Raw genomic sequence first — 16,328 nt, forward strand, 5'->3', positions numbered from 1 at the left:
TGTCTGACTCTTTTGCGACCCCTTGGACTGTAGCCCACCAGGCTCCTCTGCCCATGAGATTTCCCAGGCAAGAACACTGAGGTGGGTTGTCATTTCGTTACCATGGGGACTGAACCCTCATCTCCTGCACTGGGAGGTGGATTCTTTACCACTGAGGCACCAGGGAAGGCCATGGAAATTAAGACAGCACTGTGAAAATGACTGCTATGCTGTTTGCCTGGCTTCATCTGTAATCCAATTAAAGATAATAAACTGTATTTACTGAGTAACTACTCTGTGTTAATGGATTCCCAGGTGGCACTAGTGGTAAAGAATCTTCCTGCCAGTGCAGGAGATGCAAGAGGCACATGTTCGATCCCTGGCTTGGGAAGATTCCCTGGGAGTAGGAAATGGCAACCCGCTCCAGTATTCTTGCCTGGAAAATTCCATGGACAGAGAAGCCTGGCAGGCTACAGTCCATGGGGCTGCAGAGACTGGAACATGACCGAGCGACTGACCACGCACACACACACACACACACACACACACACACACACACACATTCTGTGTTAAGTTTATTTGTATATAAACTTATTTCACACTCTCTGTTCAATATTATTTCTCTAAATCTTCACAACAGTTCTATGAGGTTGGTAAGCTTTTACCCATTTTATGTATAAGGAAACTGAGGCTCAGAGAGTTGGAAAATGTCCTCAAAGTTGTGTTGAAAGGACTAGGACTCAAAAGCCCATGAATGCTCTTTTAATATAATGTGCTATTATAATAGCCAGGATTTGCTGGAGAAACAGAACATTTTCTCTAATTTTTATGACAGCGTTAGTTACTCAGTCGAGTTTGACTCTTTTGTGACCCATGGACTGTAGCCCACCAGGCTCCTCTGTCCATAGATTTCTCCGGCAAGAACACTGGAGTGGGTTGCTATTTCCTCCTCCCCACGATCTTCCCGACCCTGGGAATGAGCCTGAGTCTCTTATATCTCCTTCATTGGCAGGCGGGTACTTTACCCCTACTGCCTCCTGGGAAACCCAAGTCTGTCTGTTGGTGGTACCCAAAGATAGTTGACAGGGGTGCTGTTTTTCTTTAAAATATTATGAATTCTCCTCAGATATATTCCAGATGCTTTAAATAACCCATTATGGGTTTATTTACCTATTAGTTTGTTCCAAGTACTTTAAAAAAATAATAATGTTGAAAATCCTAAAGGCAATATTCATGGTACTAAAAACGTCAAAAGTGCAGATGAGTATGAATTAAAAAGTAAACTTTTCTCTTTTCACCCTTTTTATTCCTCAGAGCTATCTCTCAGATGCAACCATTGTAAATAATTCTTTGCATTTATGCCAGAATTGTTTCATGCACATGTAAGCACATGTGTGTATGTATGGGCACCTGCGATCCATTTATCTCTTCATTACTGGGGAGGATACACTCAGGCAAAAGAATCCTAAGCAGATGATCCAACCTTATCTCCTTATCAGCATGGTATCTAGACCACTAGGCAACAGGCTAATAATACTTCTTAGCTGGAGAGTCTTTATCTATGGAATGTTTCAAGTAGAACCACTCTGAATTAGGATTGCTTATGGTAAACAACTGTACAATCCATGGATTTATGAGGCATGACTCTCTGGAGAAAATCACATAAACTATATGATTCTCTGGAGAATAAAAATGGAGGAAGTGTTTCTTAACTAAAAATCTTCTTGCTATTTGAAATGACCCATGAAACTCATTAGAGAACTCATCTATTATTCTGACCAGAATATCATTCCTGATAAGAGAATTCTCTACACATGTGGCATAATTAATTAAGCCAGTACTCTACTGACAGAATTTAGGTTGTTTCAGTTTTGTTTATTTTGTTACCACAATGCTACAGGGCACATCTTTATATACAAATGTTTATATATTTGTTTCAGTGTATCTGTAGTTATTAAGACCATATTAGGTCAAAGATTTGGAGAAGGAAATGGCAAGCCACTCCAGTATTCTCGCCTGGAAAATCCCATGGATGGAGGAGCCTGGTAGGCTGCAGTCCTTGGGGTCGCAAAGAGTTGGACACGACTGAGCAACTTCACTTTCACTTTTCACTTTTCACTTTCATGCATTGGAGAAGAAAATGGCAACCCACTCCAGTGTTCTTGCCTAGAGAGTCCCAGAGACAGAAGAGCCTAGTGGACTGCCATCTATGGGGTCACACAGAGTTGGACACGACTGAAACGACTTAGCAGCAGCAGCAGCAGGTCAAAGATTATGTTTACCTGCGTCTTTACCCATTTTATTCTTCCTTTATCCTACTTCAGTTCACTTCAGTCACTCAGTCGTGTCCGACTCTTTGCAACCCCATGAATCGCAGCACACCAGGCCTCCCTGTCCATCACCAACTCCCGGAGTTTACTCAAACTCATGTCCATTGAGTCGGTGATGCCATCCAGCCATCTCATCCTCTGTCGTCTCCTTCTCCTCCTGCCCCCAATCCCTCCCAGCATCAGGGTCTTTTCCAATGAGCCAACTCTTTGCATGAGGTGGCCAAACTATTGGAGTTTCAGCTTCAGTATCAGTCCTTCCAATGAAAACCCAGGACTGATCTCCTTTAGGATGGACTGGTTGGATCTCCTTGCAGTCCAAGGCACTACACCCATATAAAAATATTGTAAAGACAACCTAAGACCTGGTATCATTTCATCTGTAAAAACTTTAGGGCATTACTCTAAGAGTTACATAATCTCTTTTTCAGCACCACGTCTTGGGTAAAGGAGTATTCCAGTCATACTATTCCACAACTTGCACTTCTCTCTTAACATATGTTAGAGATCATTGCATAGTAGTATGTAGAGATTTCTTCATTCCTTATTACAGTTGCATAGTATTCCACTTGTGGATATATCTTATGTTATTAAACCAGTCTCTTATTAGTGACATTTGAGTTGCCCTGAATTATTTACAGTCTTATCTATTACAAATAATAGTCTTGTATGCAAATTATTTAGTAATTTTGTTACAGTATATTGGATAGATATTTAGAATTGGAACTGCTAGTTCAAAGGGTAGATCAGTAAGAACATTTTTGTCACAGAGAATCTGAGTTTAATGCACATTTAGTTTGAATTTAGTATAATATATTTATGTAAGTTTCCCTCATTTTGTGTGTAGTTAACTTACTAGCTGTCCCAGTGTAGAAATGCCTTCTGGGAGGATTACCTCTATCATGACACCAAGGATCCATTATAATACCCTTGCTAGGTGGTTAAACAGGAATATCAGTAACAAATTAGTTAATGTTAACAAGTGTGATACATCCAAATTATTTATAATCAGTCTTTATAAAAATTGTTAATAGAGTTGTGAGGTTGAAAGAACTTTTTCTAAACTATCTATAGTTAAAACACAAATTTTAATCAACCATGATAAAGGAAAGACTAGGTTGTTTTTCTCACTTTAGAAAGAAACTTTTCTTAAAAAACAAAATTATTATCATATCAAGGGATAAAGAGTGTGTAGGCAAGAAATGTAGGAAATTGTTTTAAAAAACAAAATTATTATCATATCAAGGGATAAAGAGTGTGTAGGCAAGAAATGTAGGAAATTGTTATAGATGTGTTTCAGTAAATTAAAAAAAATTCTGTGTGGTTTTTGTGTGTGTGCGTGTGTGATGTTTGATGAATTTGTGAGCTTTTTTAATATTTGTGACTTTTTACTTCTCTTTAAGTTTTAAATAGATATTTATTTCTAACTGTATAATTATATAGTCTTGCCTTAAATATAACTCCCCAAAGTTCATAGGTTTTAGGCCACACAAAAATGCTATTTACTTAGTTTTTGGAGTGGTATATATGGTGACTTTCAACAATGAACCAGGCAATTATAGGTTGGCTTCTGGAAGGAAATCTACTCTTTTCTTAGGAGGTTTTGCAAGTGGTGGCAATAGGTTAGTATGTATCATCTGCTGTGGGAATAGTTTTCTGAAGAGGATTATACATTGAGACAGGTGGCAGTAAGTATTGGGGGGAAATAATACACCCTATATAGTTGGACTCCATTTTCTTCCTACAGGGAAATGCATTTACTGTTTCCCAAAGTAGATGCCACAGAAGTTCCATCCAGTCACAACACTGGCTCAAAGTCCAGGATTCTGTGATCATATTTCATCAGCTTCACATGTGATTCTTGGCTGGGAAAATTATAAACAGAAGCAAAAACCAAGCAAAAAACCAAAACAGTCCCGAAGTACCACCAAAAAAGATGATTTATTGGTAACCATTTCCCTTAGCGTATCTGCATGGAGTCGAGACAGAATAATTTCAAGAAGCATTGTTATTTGGAAGGAGGACAGATGGGTGGCACACAGTAGTCACTCTTATGTAGCTGTCCTAAAATACTGCTGGATATACATTTCGAGGATGCTTACCAGGGGCAAGGAATGTTCCCTGTGTGTTCTCTCTATGACTCCCACTTTTTTCTCTTTATTCTAAAAATTTACCAATCTTCGAAATTTTCAAAGGAGCACCTTTTGGATTTATTGATTCTCTCTCTCGTCAATTTCATTGATTTCCTCTCTTTGTTTCCATACTTTGCTTAATTTGGATTTAACTTGCTCCTACCCTAGTTTCCTATGTTTGAAGTTTGGATTGTTGGTTTTAGGCCATTATCTTTTTTAATGTAAGCATCTCATGCTATACATTTCCCTCTAATAATTGTTTTAGCTGCATCCCGGAAATTTCAATACACTCTATTTTTGTTTTCATTTAGTTTAGTAACTTATAATTTTCATGCGATTTCCCCCCATCTTTTATTATTATTTACTGAAGTATAATTGATTTACGATATTATATTAGTTTCAGATGTACAACAAAGTGATCCAATATTTTTGTAGATTATACTCCATTTATTGTTACTACAGAATAATGTCTCTATTTCCTTGTGCTGTATGGCATATCCTTGTTGCTTATTTATTTTATATGTAGTGGTTTTTATCTCTTAATCTCCTATGCTGTCTTGCCCCCGTCCTTTCCTGCTCCCCGCTGGTAACTACTAGTTTTCTCTCTATATCTGTGAGTCTCTTTCTGGCTTGTTACAGACATTTGTTTATTTTTTAGTTTTTATTTATTTATTTTTAATTAATTAATTAATTTTACTTTCCAATATTGTATTGGTTTTGCCATACATTTACTTGAATCCTCCATGGGTGTACACGTGTCCCCCATCCTGAACCCCCCTCCCACCTCCCTCCCCATCTCATCGCTCTGGGTCATTCCAGTGCACCAGCCCCGAGCACTTGTCTCATGCATCGAACCTGGACTGGCGGTTTGTTTCACATATGGTAATATACATGTTTCAATGCCATTCTCCCATATCATCCTGCCCTCGCCCTCTCCCAGAGTCCAAAGACTGTTCAGTACATCTGTGTCTCTCTTGCTGTCTCACATACAGGGTTATCGTTACCATCTTCCAAAATTCCATATATATGCGTTAGTATACTGTATTGGTGTTTATCTTTCTGGCTTACTTCACTCTGTATAATGGGCTCCAGTTTCATCCATCTCATTAGAACTGATTCAAATGAATTCTTTTTAATGGCTGAGTAATATTCCATGGTGTATATGTACCACAGCTTCCTTATCCATTCGTCTGCTGATGGGCATCTAGGTTGCTTCCATGTCCTGGCTATTATAAACAGTGCTGCGATGAACATTGGGGTGCACGTGTCTCTTTCAGATCTGGTTTCCTCGGTGTGTATGCCCAGGAGTGGGATTGCTGGGTCATATGGCAGTTCTATTTCCAGTTTTTTAAGGAATCTCCACACTGTTCTCCATAGCAGCTGTACTAGTTTGCATTCCCACCAACAGTGTAAGAGGGTTCCCTTTTCTCCATACCCTCTCCAGCATTTATTGCTTGTAGACTTTTGGACAGCAGCCATTCTGACTGGTGTGTAATGGTACCTCATTGAGGTTTTGATTTGCATTTATCTGATAATGAGTGATGTTGAGTATCTTTTCATGTGTTTTTTTGCCATCTGTATGTCTTCCTTGGAGAAATGTCTGTTTAGTTCTTTGGCCCATTTTTTGATTGGGTCATTTATTTTTCTGGAGTTGAGCTGGAGGAGTTGCTTGTATATTTTTGAGATTAATTCTTTGTCCATATTTTTTAGATTTCACATATTTAGATTCCAAATATTTGGAGATTTTCCAGGTGACTTTTTGTTATTGAATTCTAGTTCAGTTCCTTTGTGGCCAGGTAACCTACTATGAATGATTTCAGTTCAATTTATTGGAGACTTGGCCCAAAATAAAGACTTTCATGGCGACTATCCTTTCCTTATGCATTTGAGATGAATATGTATTTTATTGTTCTTGTGTTGAGTTTCTTTAAATAGCAGTTAGGTTAAGTGGTTTCACAATATTGTTAAAATCATCTAAATACTGACTGATTTTTATTTTTTTGGCCTCATTCTTTTACAAGTTATAGAAAGAGTATACAGTATAATTATTGATACAGTATAATTATTTGTCTGTATCTCCTTTAAGCTAAGTTTTTTTTCCATATATTTTTAAACTCTGTTATTTGGTAAATTTAAAATGTGAGAATTTAAGATTCTTATGTTTTCTTTTCATCATTATAAAATTAATAGAGCTACACCAGCTTTTTTTGATAGAGTGGTATTATGTTTATTTGAACCCAAATTCACAGTTTCCAATAAGTGCTGATATGCCCTGGGGGTGGGGAGGAGTGGGGACAGGGAGGGGAGTCTGTCATGGGACACCATGGGATGTTTCAAAATTTCATGGAAATCACAAAAATACTCAACATCTAATTGGACACTGCAAGGTCAGGGTCAAGATATGTCACTGTTTCCCAACTAATTGGAGCTATGTTTCTTTTGATGGTGTCATATCTTTGCAAAGCTGGGTTTTCTTTTCTTTTTTAAACTTTTTATTTTGTATTGGGGTGCAACCAGCTCACAATGTTGTGATAGTTTCAGGGGGAAGGAATGAGCCATACGCATACATGTATCTATTCTCCCCCAAACCCTCCTCCCATCCAGGCTGCCACGTAACATTGAGCAGAGTTTCATATGCTGTACTGTATGTTCCTGTTGGTTGTCCATTTTAAATAGAGCAGTCACACCAGCTTTTTATTACTGCTTGCATGGTGTATTTTTAGTACTTTTGCCTTTAAGCTATCTGTGTCTTTATATTTAAAGTGGATATCTTGTATACAGCAATATAGCCAGTTCTTGATTTTCTTAGACCATATATTTATTGGTGTGGCTGGACTAATTGTCAGTCACTAAGTTGTGTCTCTTTGTGACCCTGTGAACTGCAGTACGCCAGACTTCCTTGTCTTTCACCATCTCCTGGAGTTTGCTCAGATTCATGTCCATTGAGTTGGTGATTTCATCCAACTATCTCATCCTCTGTTGCCCCCTTCTCCTCCCGCATTCAATCTTTCCCACCATCACGGTCTTTTCCAATGAGTCAGCTCTTTGCATCAGGTGGCCAAAGAATTAGAGCTTCAGCTTCAGCATTAGTCTTTTCAATGAGTGTTCAGGGTTGATTTTCTTTAGGGTTGACTGGTTTACCTCCTTGCAGTCCAAGGGACTCTCAAGAATCTTCTTTGGCACCAGAATTCAAAAGCATCAATTCTTCAGGGCTCAGCCTTCTTTATGGTCCAACTCTCATATCCATACATGACTACTGAAAAAACCATAGCTTTTACTATATGAATCTTTGTCAGCAAAGTGATGTCTCTGCTTTTTTTTCCATTTATTTTTATTAGTTGGAGGCTAATTACTTTACAATATTGTAGTGGGTTTTGTCATACATTGACATGAATCAGCCATGGATTTACATGTATTCCCCATCCCGATCCCCCCTCCCACCTCCCTCTACCTGCTCCCTCTGGGTCTTCCCAGTGCACCAGGCCCGAGTACTTGTCTCATGCATCCAACCTGGGCTGGTGATCTGTTTCACTATAGATAATATATATGTCTCTGCTTTTTAATATGCTGTTTATATTTGTCATAGCTTTTCTTCCAAGGAGCAAGGATCTCTTAATTTCATGGCTGCAGTCACTGTCTGCCATGATTTTGGAGCCCAAGAAAATAAAATCTGTCACTGCCTCCACTTTTTCCCCTTCGATTTGCCATGAAGCGATGGGACTAGATCCTATGATCTTAGTTTTTGAATGCTGAGTTTTAAACCATCTTTATCACCCTCCTCTTTCACCTTCATTAAGAGGCTCTTAAATTCCTCTTTGCTTTCTGTCATTAGAGTGGTATCATCTGCTTATCTAAATTGTTGATATATCTCCTGGCAACCTTCATTCCAGCTTGTGATCCATCCAGCCTGGCATTTTGCATGATGTACTCTGCATATAAGTTAAATAGGCAGGGTGACAATGTACAGCCTTGACGTACTCCTTTCCCAATTTTGAACCAGTCTGTTGTTTCATCTCCAGTTCTAATTGTTGCTTCTTGACCTGCATATAGATTTCTCAGGAGACAGGTAAAGTGTATTTTGCTGTATGTTTTCTATTTGTCCCACTGTTTTTTGTTCCATTTTCTTGTCCTCAGTGGATTAACTAAATATTTTCTGTCCCTCGATTTTTATCTCCACCCTTGGCTTTTTGGGTATCCCTTTTTGTTTTAGTTTTCAGTGATTGCTCTAGGATTTACAGTATACATGTTTGACTCATTACAATGTAATATACCTTCAAATAATATTATGTAAGTGTGTGTACAAAATCTTAAAGCAGCATACTTCTATTTTTTTCCTTTCTGCTTTGTGCTTCTGCTGTCAGATATTTTACTTCTATTTGAGTTATAGGCCCTATTTTTTTTTATTATCACTAAGTTCGCTTTAAATACCCAATTATATTTTAAAGAGTTTTGAAATGAGAAAAATGTCTTTTTTATATAACTATGGAACTTTTGGGGGAGTTGTTAGACATTTTAGTTGTATTGTCCATTTTCTGTTTGTCTCTTTTGAAGAGATTCAGAAGTTTAGTCACATGGCCACATTGCCTCTGTCCTCAAGTGATTTTCTAATCTGTTCACACGTGTAGCCCCTGTGACTTCTCAGGGGTCACGAGTTAGTGTATTGTACTTGTTTGAAGTAATACTTCCCTTTCTTTTCCCTTAAATGCTAGTGTTTTAAAATGTGTGTATGTCACTGAGGAAACCAGATCTGAAAGAGACACGTGCACCCCAATGCTAATCGCAGCACTGTTTGTAATAGCCAGGACATGGAAGCAACCTAGATGCCCATCAGCAGACGAATGGATGAGGAAGCTGTGGTACATATACACCATGGAATATTACTCAGCCATTAGAAAGAATTCATTTGAATCAGTTCTAATGAGATGGATGAAACTGGAGCCCATTATACAGAGTGAAGTAAGCCAGAAAGATAAAGACCATTACAGTATACTAACACATATATATGAAATTTAGAAAGATGGTAATGATAACCCTATATGCAAAACAGAAAAAGAGACACAGATGTACAGAACAGACTTTTGGACTCTGTGGGAGAAGGCGAGGGTGGGATGTTTCGAGAGAACAACATAGAAACATGTATATTATCTATAGTGAAACAGATCACCAGCCCAGGTTGGATGCATGAGACAAGTGCTCCGGTCTGGTGCACTGGGAAGACCCAGAGGGATCGGGTGGAGAGGGAGGTGGGAGGGGGGACCGGGATGGAGAATACATGTAAATCCATGGCTGATTCATGTCAATGTATGACAAAACCCACTACAATATTGTAAAGTAATTAGCTTTCAACTAATAAAAATAAATGAAAAAAAAAGTGTGTATGTGATCTGGGACAAAGGACTATTCTAAACATAGTGGTAGTAGTAGTTTAGTCACTAAGTCATGTCTGACTCTTGTGACCCTGTAGACTGTAGCCCGCCCAGCTCCCCCGTCCATGGGATTCTCCAGGCAAGAACACTGGAGTGGATTGCCATTCCTTTCTCCAGGATTCTAAACATAGATACCAGTTTTTTAAGTGTGGTTTTGAAGGACAGTCTTTGTTGCCAAAGATATTGCAAAAATACCATAAACAGTGCTTAAATATTCAGGCTTTATGTTACAGTCTCCTTTGGAAGTGTTGGCTAACTGCAAGGTTTCTGTTTACTATAATGCACGAATTCCTCACTTATCCACTGGTCATTGCTCTGGCAACCTCATCTCCATGGAACACTGGAGAAAATAATGAAGTAAAACAAATGGTTTCTAAACAGCTCAACTAGATGTATCAAGGTCATTAAAAACAAATTTCATATATTTGAGTAAAAGAAGAACTCTTGACTCAAAATATGCTTGCTTTCATTAAAAAATGTCATTCTAACCAGCTGGGCTGATTGGTTTCTTTGCCTTCAGCAAAAGCAAGAGCAAGGGCGGGAGGGTTGGTAGGGAGAGAAACGAGGAATGAGCATGTGCATTGTGTAGAGGAAGACATCATAACCAAAGTTCGTGTATCCCTTTGGACTGCAGTCTCCCTCAGCACAGCTGACGTGGGCCGTCTGCGCGCTCTGCGCTGTCGCTGACACGTGATGCTCCGTAAACACTATCTAAACAAACAAAGAAACAAACAAACATGTGACTCAGAGGCTGAGGGGACAGAGAAGAACTGCATGATGTTGAAAGAGGAATTTAAAAAGGTCACACTTACAGGCCACTCTGCGATCAGGCGGAGAGCTCTTTCTCCTACCACGGTGCATCAGGAACGTTTCTATTCAGGGAGGATAGAAGTCAGCATGAAGCAGAGCTCCCCGTGCTAGGAGTGATGTGTGACTCAGGAAAGGCTGCATTTTGGAACCTGGGCGGGTACTTACTACCTTCAGAAATGATTTCTATAAAAACCCCACACCTTCCTTCCTTCCCCCTCCCCCCAGTTAAATCTCCATTTATACCTTTGGCTCTCTACCTAATTGTTTCACCTCTTCATACTGAAGAAATCCATTTGTGCCACGGGTATCTCCTTTACCTGATCATGTTGCTAAAGTGATGTGTTTCTGTATGCAGAGTAGATGTCAGAAGTAATTCTTTGTTCAAAAAATTCATGGATGAAAAAAATGTTCATAGCGATTTATACATACCCACACCTTAAATTCTAACCTTAAATTCTAGTAAATGTGCACACTTTGTAAAGAGGGACTGATGGTGCTGTTCTTTTTAATGATGATCTATTCATTCAGTTTGAACAGATATGTTCAATAGGTTATTCTTCTCAAGATTTTTAAACTGAAAATTGCTACTAATAATCATCAAGGCAGGTGACACTCACTGAATGGTGTGTGTGTATGTGTGTGTGTGTGTGCATGCACACGCATGTGCCCCAGGAACTCTGCAAAAAGCTTTGATGGATGATTATTTAATCCTCACTACACTTGTGAAAGTAGGATATCTAATCTTATACGTGGGGAATTGAGACTTGCAGAGGTGAGTTTACAAAGTCCAAGGGTACACAGCTAGTCCGTGGCAGAGCTGGGACCCGAGTCTTTGTGGTCTGACTCCCAAACCTACGCTTTCACATTCACACGGTGTGCTGCCTCTTTCTCCCATCATCTCCAAAAATAAAGTAGCAAACAATAGCACAGTATCTGTTTTTATCACGCTGAATAAAATATAGCTTTCCTTTGCTGTCATTCAGTCAGGACAATGGCAGAGCGCAATTAAACTAACCCTTAGTTTGAGAAGGGGCTTCCCCGGTGGCTCAGTGGTAAAGAATCCAGCTGCAGTGTGGGAGGCCTGGGTTTGATCCCTGCATCGGGAAGGTACCCTGGAGAAGAAAATGGCTAACCACTGCAGTATTCTTGCCTGGAGACTTCCATGGACAGAGAAGCCTGGTGGGCTACAGTCCACAGTGTTGCAAAAGAGTCGGATATGCCTGAGTGACTAGCAGTTTGAGAAGAGAGTAGGAAAATACATATATCTGTTCATAGGCACAGTTAATTAATTTGATAACAGTCAGTTACTTGTCTCCCTCCCCTCTGCCTCTTCTTTTGAATTTGATGGATGTATGTAGGTAAAACAGGTAATTCAGGAAGCATTATCTTCCATCTTGCTCCTCTCTAGTTTGCTGGCTGTTCTGAATAATTTGGATAATTTCATTATTTCCTGATTTCCCTTTCCTTTTGCAGCATTTTGGTCATAGTTTTCATTTCTCTTCTCAACTAGCTAAATCTTAATTCATATCAGAGCGTCTTTCCATCCATCTGGATAACATTCATGAAACACATTTTTGAAACTATTTTCATTCAGAGGGCCCAAAGAATAAAACAAACCAGGCTGATTGTATGGTTCTTGTGTAGCAACTGACAAGAAGAGACTCGGTTTAATTTTCTTGGTGTCCAGATAGGGAACAAAATATGCCACCAATTTCTTTTCCTAAACAGAGCAAACCAATATGTACACACGCCTGAGGGCCCAGGGACACAGGGATGCTTTGTATATGACTTTAATAAAAAACATGTTTTTCTTTTAAAATCTTCCATGAGCGAGATGGGAATCCGGGGGTTGAGGATGAGCAAAGGATGGTTGCAGTTGGGAATAAAGAAAAATGAGGCGAGCGAGAGCGAGAGGAGCTGATAAGATAAAATGCATTTAGGCTGTCGATCAGATGTCAGAAGCCATGCCCTGCTGTTCTGAAATTGCCTTTTTATGTTGCATTTCTCAAAGGTGAGCTCAGAGTGCAAGCTTTAGTGTTCTTCTGGGAAAGAGCAAAACAAGAATAAATACAGTAACGACAGCACATGCTATGATTTCTTCCCGTTCTCAGTTTACCAAGATTATTAACAGAAAATTTTTAGACAAAAATGAGAGTAGTGGTTTATTTTTTGGTTATATTGCCTCTCTGTGCTGCTTCTCTCTGTTGCTTCTTGCCAGCCTGGTCTTTCTTCTCGAGGCTCCCCATTTGGAGTATCATTAAGCATGTCAATACCTGTTCTCCAATCCCTGTCTTGACCTTAATAGTCATAGCCGAGAAATTATTTTCTTGCCTTCTTTGTTTGGCTGGAGTAATTCCACTCATTCTGTGAGCTTATTAATTCCCCCCCCTCATGTTTGATAAGGACATTTTACAGGGCAATCATGACTCAGAGTGCAGAATGGAATATGAAGTTAGAACTCCTTTTTTTTTTTTTAAGCAGTTAATCAGAGGGTGAGCAATCTGAAGTTGTTCCCTGACTCAAATGTTCATATTTGATTGCTTCCCTACTCAGTTCCGTTGTCAGCCACCTCTGGGTGTCTCAAGCAGCTCAGTGATGGCAGCACCTGGGTTGGGGTAATGGTCACAGTCCTGTTTTGATGGTTTGCTTTATAGTTTTTCGCAGACTCAAATAGCCTGAGTACAGGTGCAGTCTGAGCAAACTAAATGCTGCAGTATTAGATCTGAAACAGTTGAGATCTAAACGCCTGTGAACTCCAGGGCTTAACCCTCTCACCTCCTTATGCTTCCCTTGTGGTCTTAACTTGACCCAAGAGGATGCTTACAATCTGCTATCTTCTTTGCTTATTGATCTAAAGACAAGGGTGACCTTGATAGAAAACTTCTGGTCTTTTGCAGGCAGTGTGTAGGTACTTGGCAGGAACTGCAGGCTCTAAGCTCTGCTTTTACTCTGGGACCCAGTCTGCAGGCAGATCTATTCATTCCCCTCCCTGTGACTTGACATCAAATCTTCCACCAGGAGGAATCTCGACTCCCAGGGGAAAGGGGAAATGAGGGATGAATGAACCTTCTACTGGTTATAAGAATGTGACCACTACAGAATTTCTCCTTTATTTTTCTAAAGCCCTCCTGCATTTTTCAGTCTACTTCTCTGAGCTAACCCAGGCCAAAAGGAAGATGATTAAGTCTCAGAAGAGGCATGAATTGGCCTGAAGCTATAGAGGAAAAAGTTTTGGGGTGGACAGTTTGAAAGATGGAGAACAAGAGTGATTAGGCAGTGGAAGAGAAGTCCCACCACTGCAGAGAGCTCAGGAAAGATCAGCTAAGATATCAACATTAATGAGACAGAGCAAAGCCCTAGAGAATAAGCAAGGCTTGACTGAAAGGAGGGTGGGAGGAAATCATAACAGGCAGATGACAAGGAATGCTTTCCTGCTTGCTTCCCACCTTACAGTTTTCACAGGACAGTTTTTTTTTTTTTTTTTTGAGAGACAGTAAAGCATCTCGATGGCAATTCTAGTCTACGCGTTTAAACCATGAAGATGATTCTTCATTTATTCAACACAAAACTTCTTTTTTTTTTTTTTTAGCTCCTACTCTATGCCAGGTACTGAGTCAGCTTCTGAGAATACAACTGTGTAAGATAGAAATGATACAGGGAAAAAAGTTGGGGGCTAGTGGCTCCCTGTGTGGAGGAGAGATAAGGAAGATGGACTAGGGACCCCCGAAGCTCAAGAGTGCTGGTGGAGGCGCTGTCCTCAAACACAGCCTCTTATGGGGCTGGGGTCCCCGCCCTCCAGCTGCCTGCTTCTGCCATCTTGTAAGGTTGCCAGGTGCTGGCAGCTGGTACTCTGAGGATTCTTAGCATGTGAAATGTGAAACCCAAACGACTCCCATTTTAGGATAGCACCGCCATTTTGACTAAAACCCCCTCTGGAGGAGAGAAAGAAACTCAACGAGCCAATCAGGGGAGGACAGGAAAGCCCCTCACCCCCCCTTACTCTAACCCACCAATCAGTAGCTAACAAGACATCCTTAGCTGAAGAATTAACCAATCCCCTTAAGCTTCCCTTCCCGCTTCCCCTGCTGCACAGTATGAATTAACCAATCCCCTTAAGCTTCCCTTCCCGCTTCCCCTGCTGCACAGTATGAATTAACCAATCCCCTTAAGCTTCCCTTCCCGCTTCCCCTGCTGCACAGTATGAATTAACCAATCCCCTTAAGCTTCCCTTCCCGCTTCCCCTGCTGCACAGTATAAAAAAGATTCGCCGCTTTCGCTCGGGGCTCCTTCGCCTCGTGTGAAGGGAGTCCCTGCTGGAGCTTGTAATAACGTTCCTCACTGCTTTTGCATCGATCCGCGGCTCCTGTGGTGTTTGGTGGGACTCCGCGTTCTGGGTACAACAAGCAGGGTTGGTACTCTCTCCCTTCCCTGATCGCCTGGGACCTACTTGCTGTCTGAGTGTTTTCCCACTGATGAGCTTGCTTTCCTGCTGGTTCTGGAAGAAGGTAGAAAATGGGGTCTTTCCTGGTAGCTCCCTGGTTAGGACTCTGCACTGCAGTGCAAGGACCGCGTGTTTGGTCCTCGGTGGGGGAATTAGGATCCCATATACCAGGTGGTACAGCAAAAAAAACAACAACTTGAAATTAATACATGACTTTAAAAAAAAGAAGGTAGGCTAGCAGGAGGGCAGCCCTCGGTGTCCCTCCCGCAGCAGAAGCCTTGTGTCCACAGGCTCCTCTCTCATCCTGCAGGCTGTGTGAGGGATGATGAGAGAATGTGGGCTGGCGGACCTGTTTTGGTTGAGCCTGTTTGCAAACTTGCTCAATAAAGTTCGTACCTTGACTCTTGCTCTGGGGTTTGACGTTCGTCTTTCCCATCGCTCCGCAGCCAGTTAAATCGGAAAAGCAAATGCATGTTGTGGCCGGTGCTCGTTTTAAACCAGAGGTGAGTGTCTTTACCGGTGGCACGTGCTGCCGTGGTCTCAGATCCCCACCGGCTCACTCATTTATTAACTGCCCTGCCTCTGCGTGCGCTTGAAATTGCCTTCCTTGTGAGGGCAAGTGTGGTATGTTACATACGGGGATGCACAGGGCAGCATGGCAGCCTAGGGAAGGGCCTGATCTGTGCGACTTCAGAGAATAGGGCCCTGAGGCTAAGACATGAAGGCTGGGAAGGAGTTCGTAGGTGAAGAGTTGGGTGCAGATGCGGTGGGCACAGACATGGAAGTGTTTCAGGTAGAGGGGCCCATGGAAAAGGCCCTCAGGAAGAAAGACTTGGTGTCTTACAGGAAAGGAAAATTCAACGTGTGTAGCTTAAGCCCAGAGGATCTGCAGTTTGAAGAATATTTCTCAGATTAGTGATAAATTGCTCTAAAGTCTTTTACAGTTTCTTTCCTGCTTCCTGTGGCCAACGTATAGGGGAATCTCAGACTAGAGTTAAGGTAGAATCTGTGTATAGCCTCAGAGTAGGATGGAATTGATGGAGACAAAAATCTTTTGTTTCTCCTCCATTTTCCCTTTTCTAAGGCCATTTCTCCTTTCTACCTGAGAGAACCGTTTAAAAACGCTAAATAACTTGAAAGAAAATCCATGAACTGTTGTGTAATTTCCTTCTAATCTTCTTTATATTTTCCCTCTTTAATCCCTCTTTGCCTT

Source organism: Odocoileus virginianus, chromosome 6, assembly GCF_023699985.2.
Source record: "Odocoileus virginianus isolate 20LAN1187 ecotype Illinois chromosome 6, Ovbor_1.2, whole genome shotgun sequence".
NCBI classification, from domain to species: Eukaryota; Metazoa; Chordata; class Mammalia; order Artiodactyla; family Cervidae; genus Odocoileus; species Odocoileus virginianus.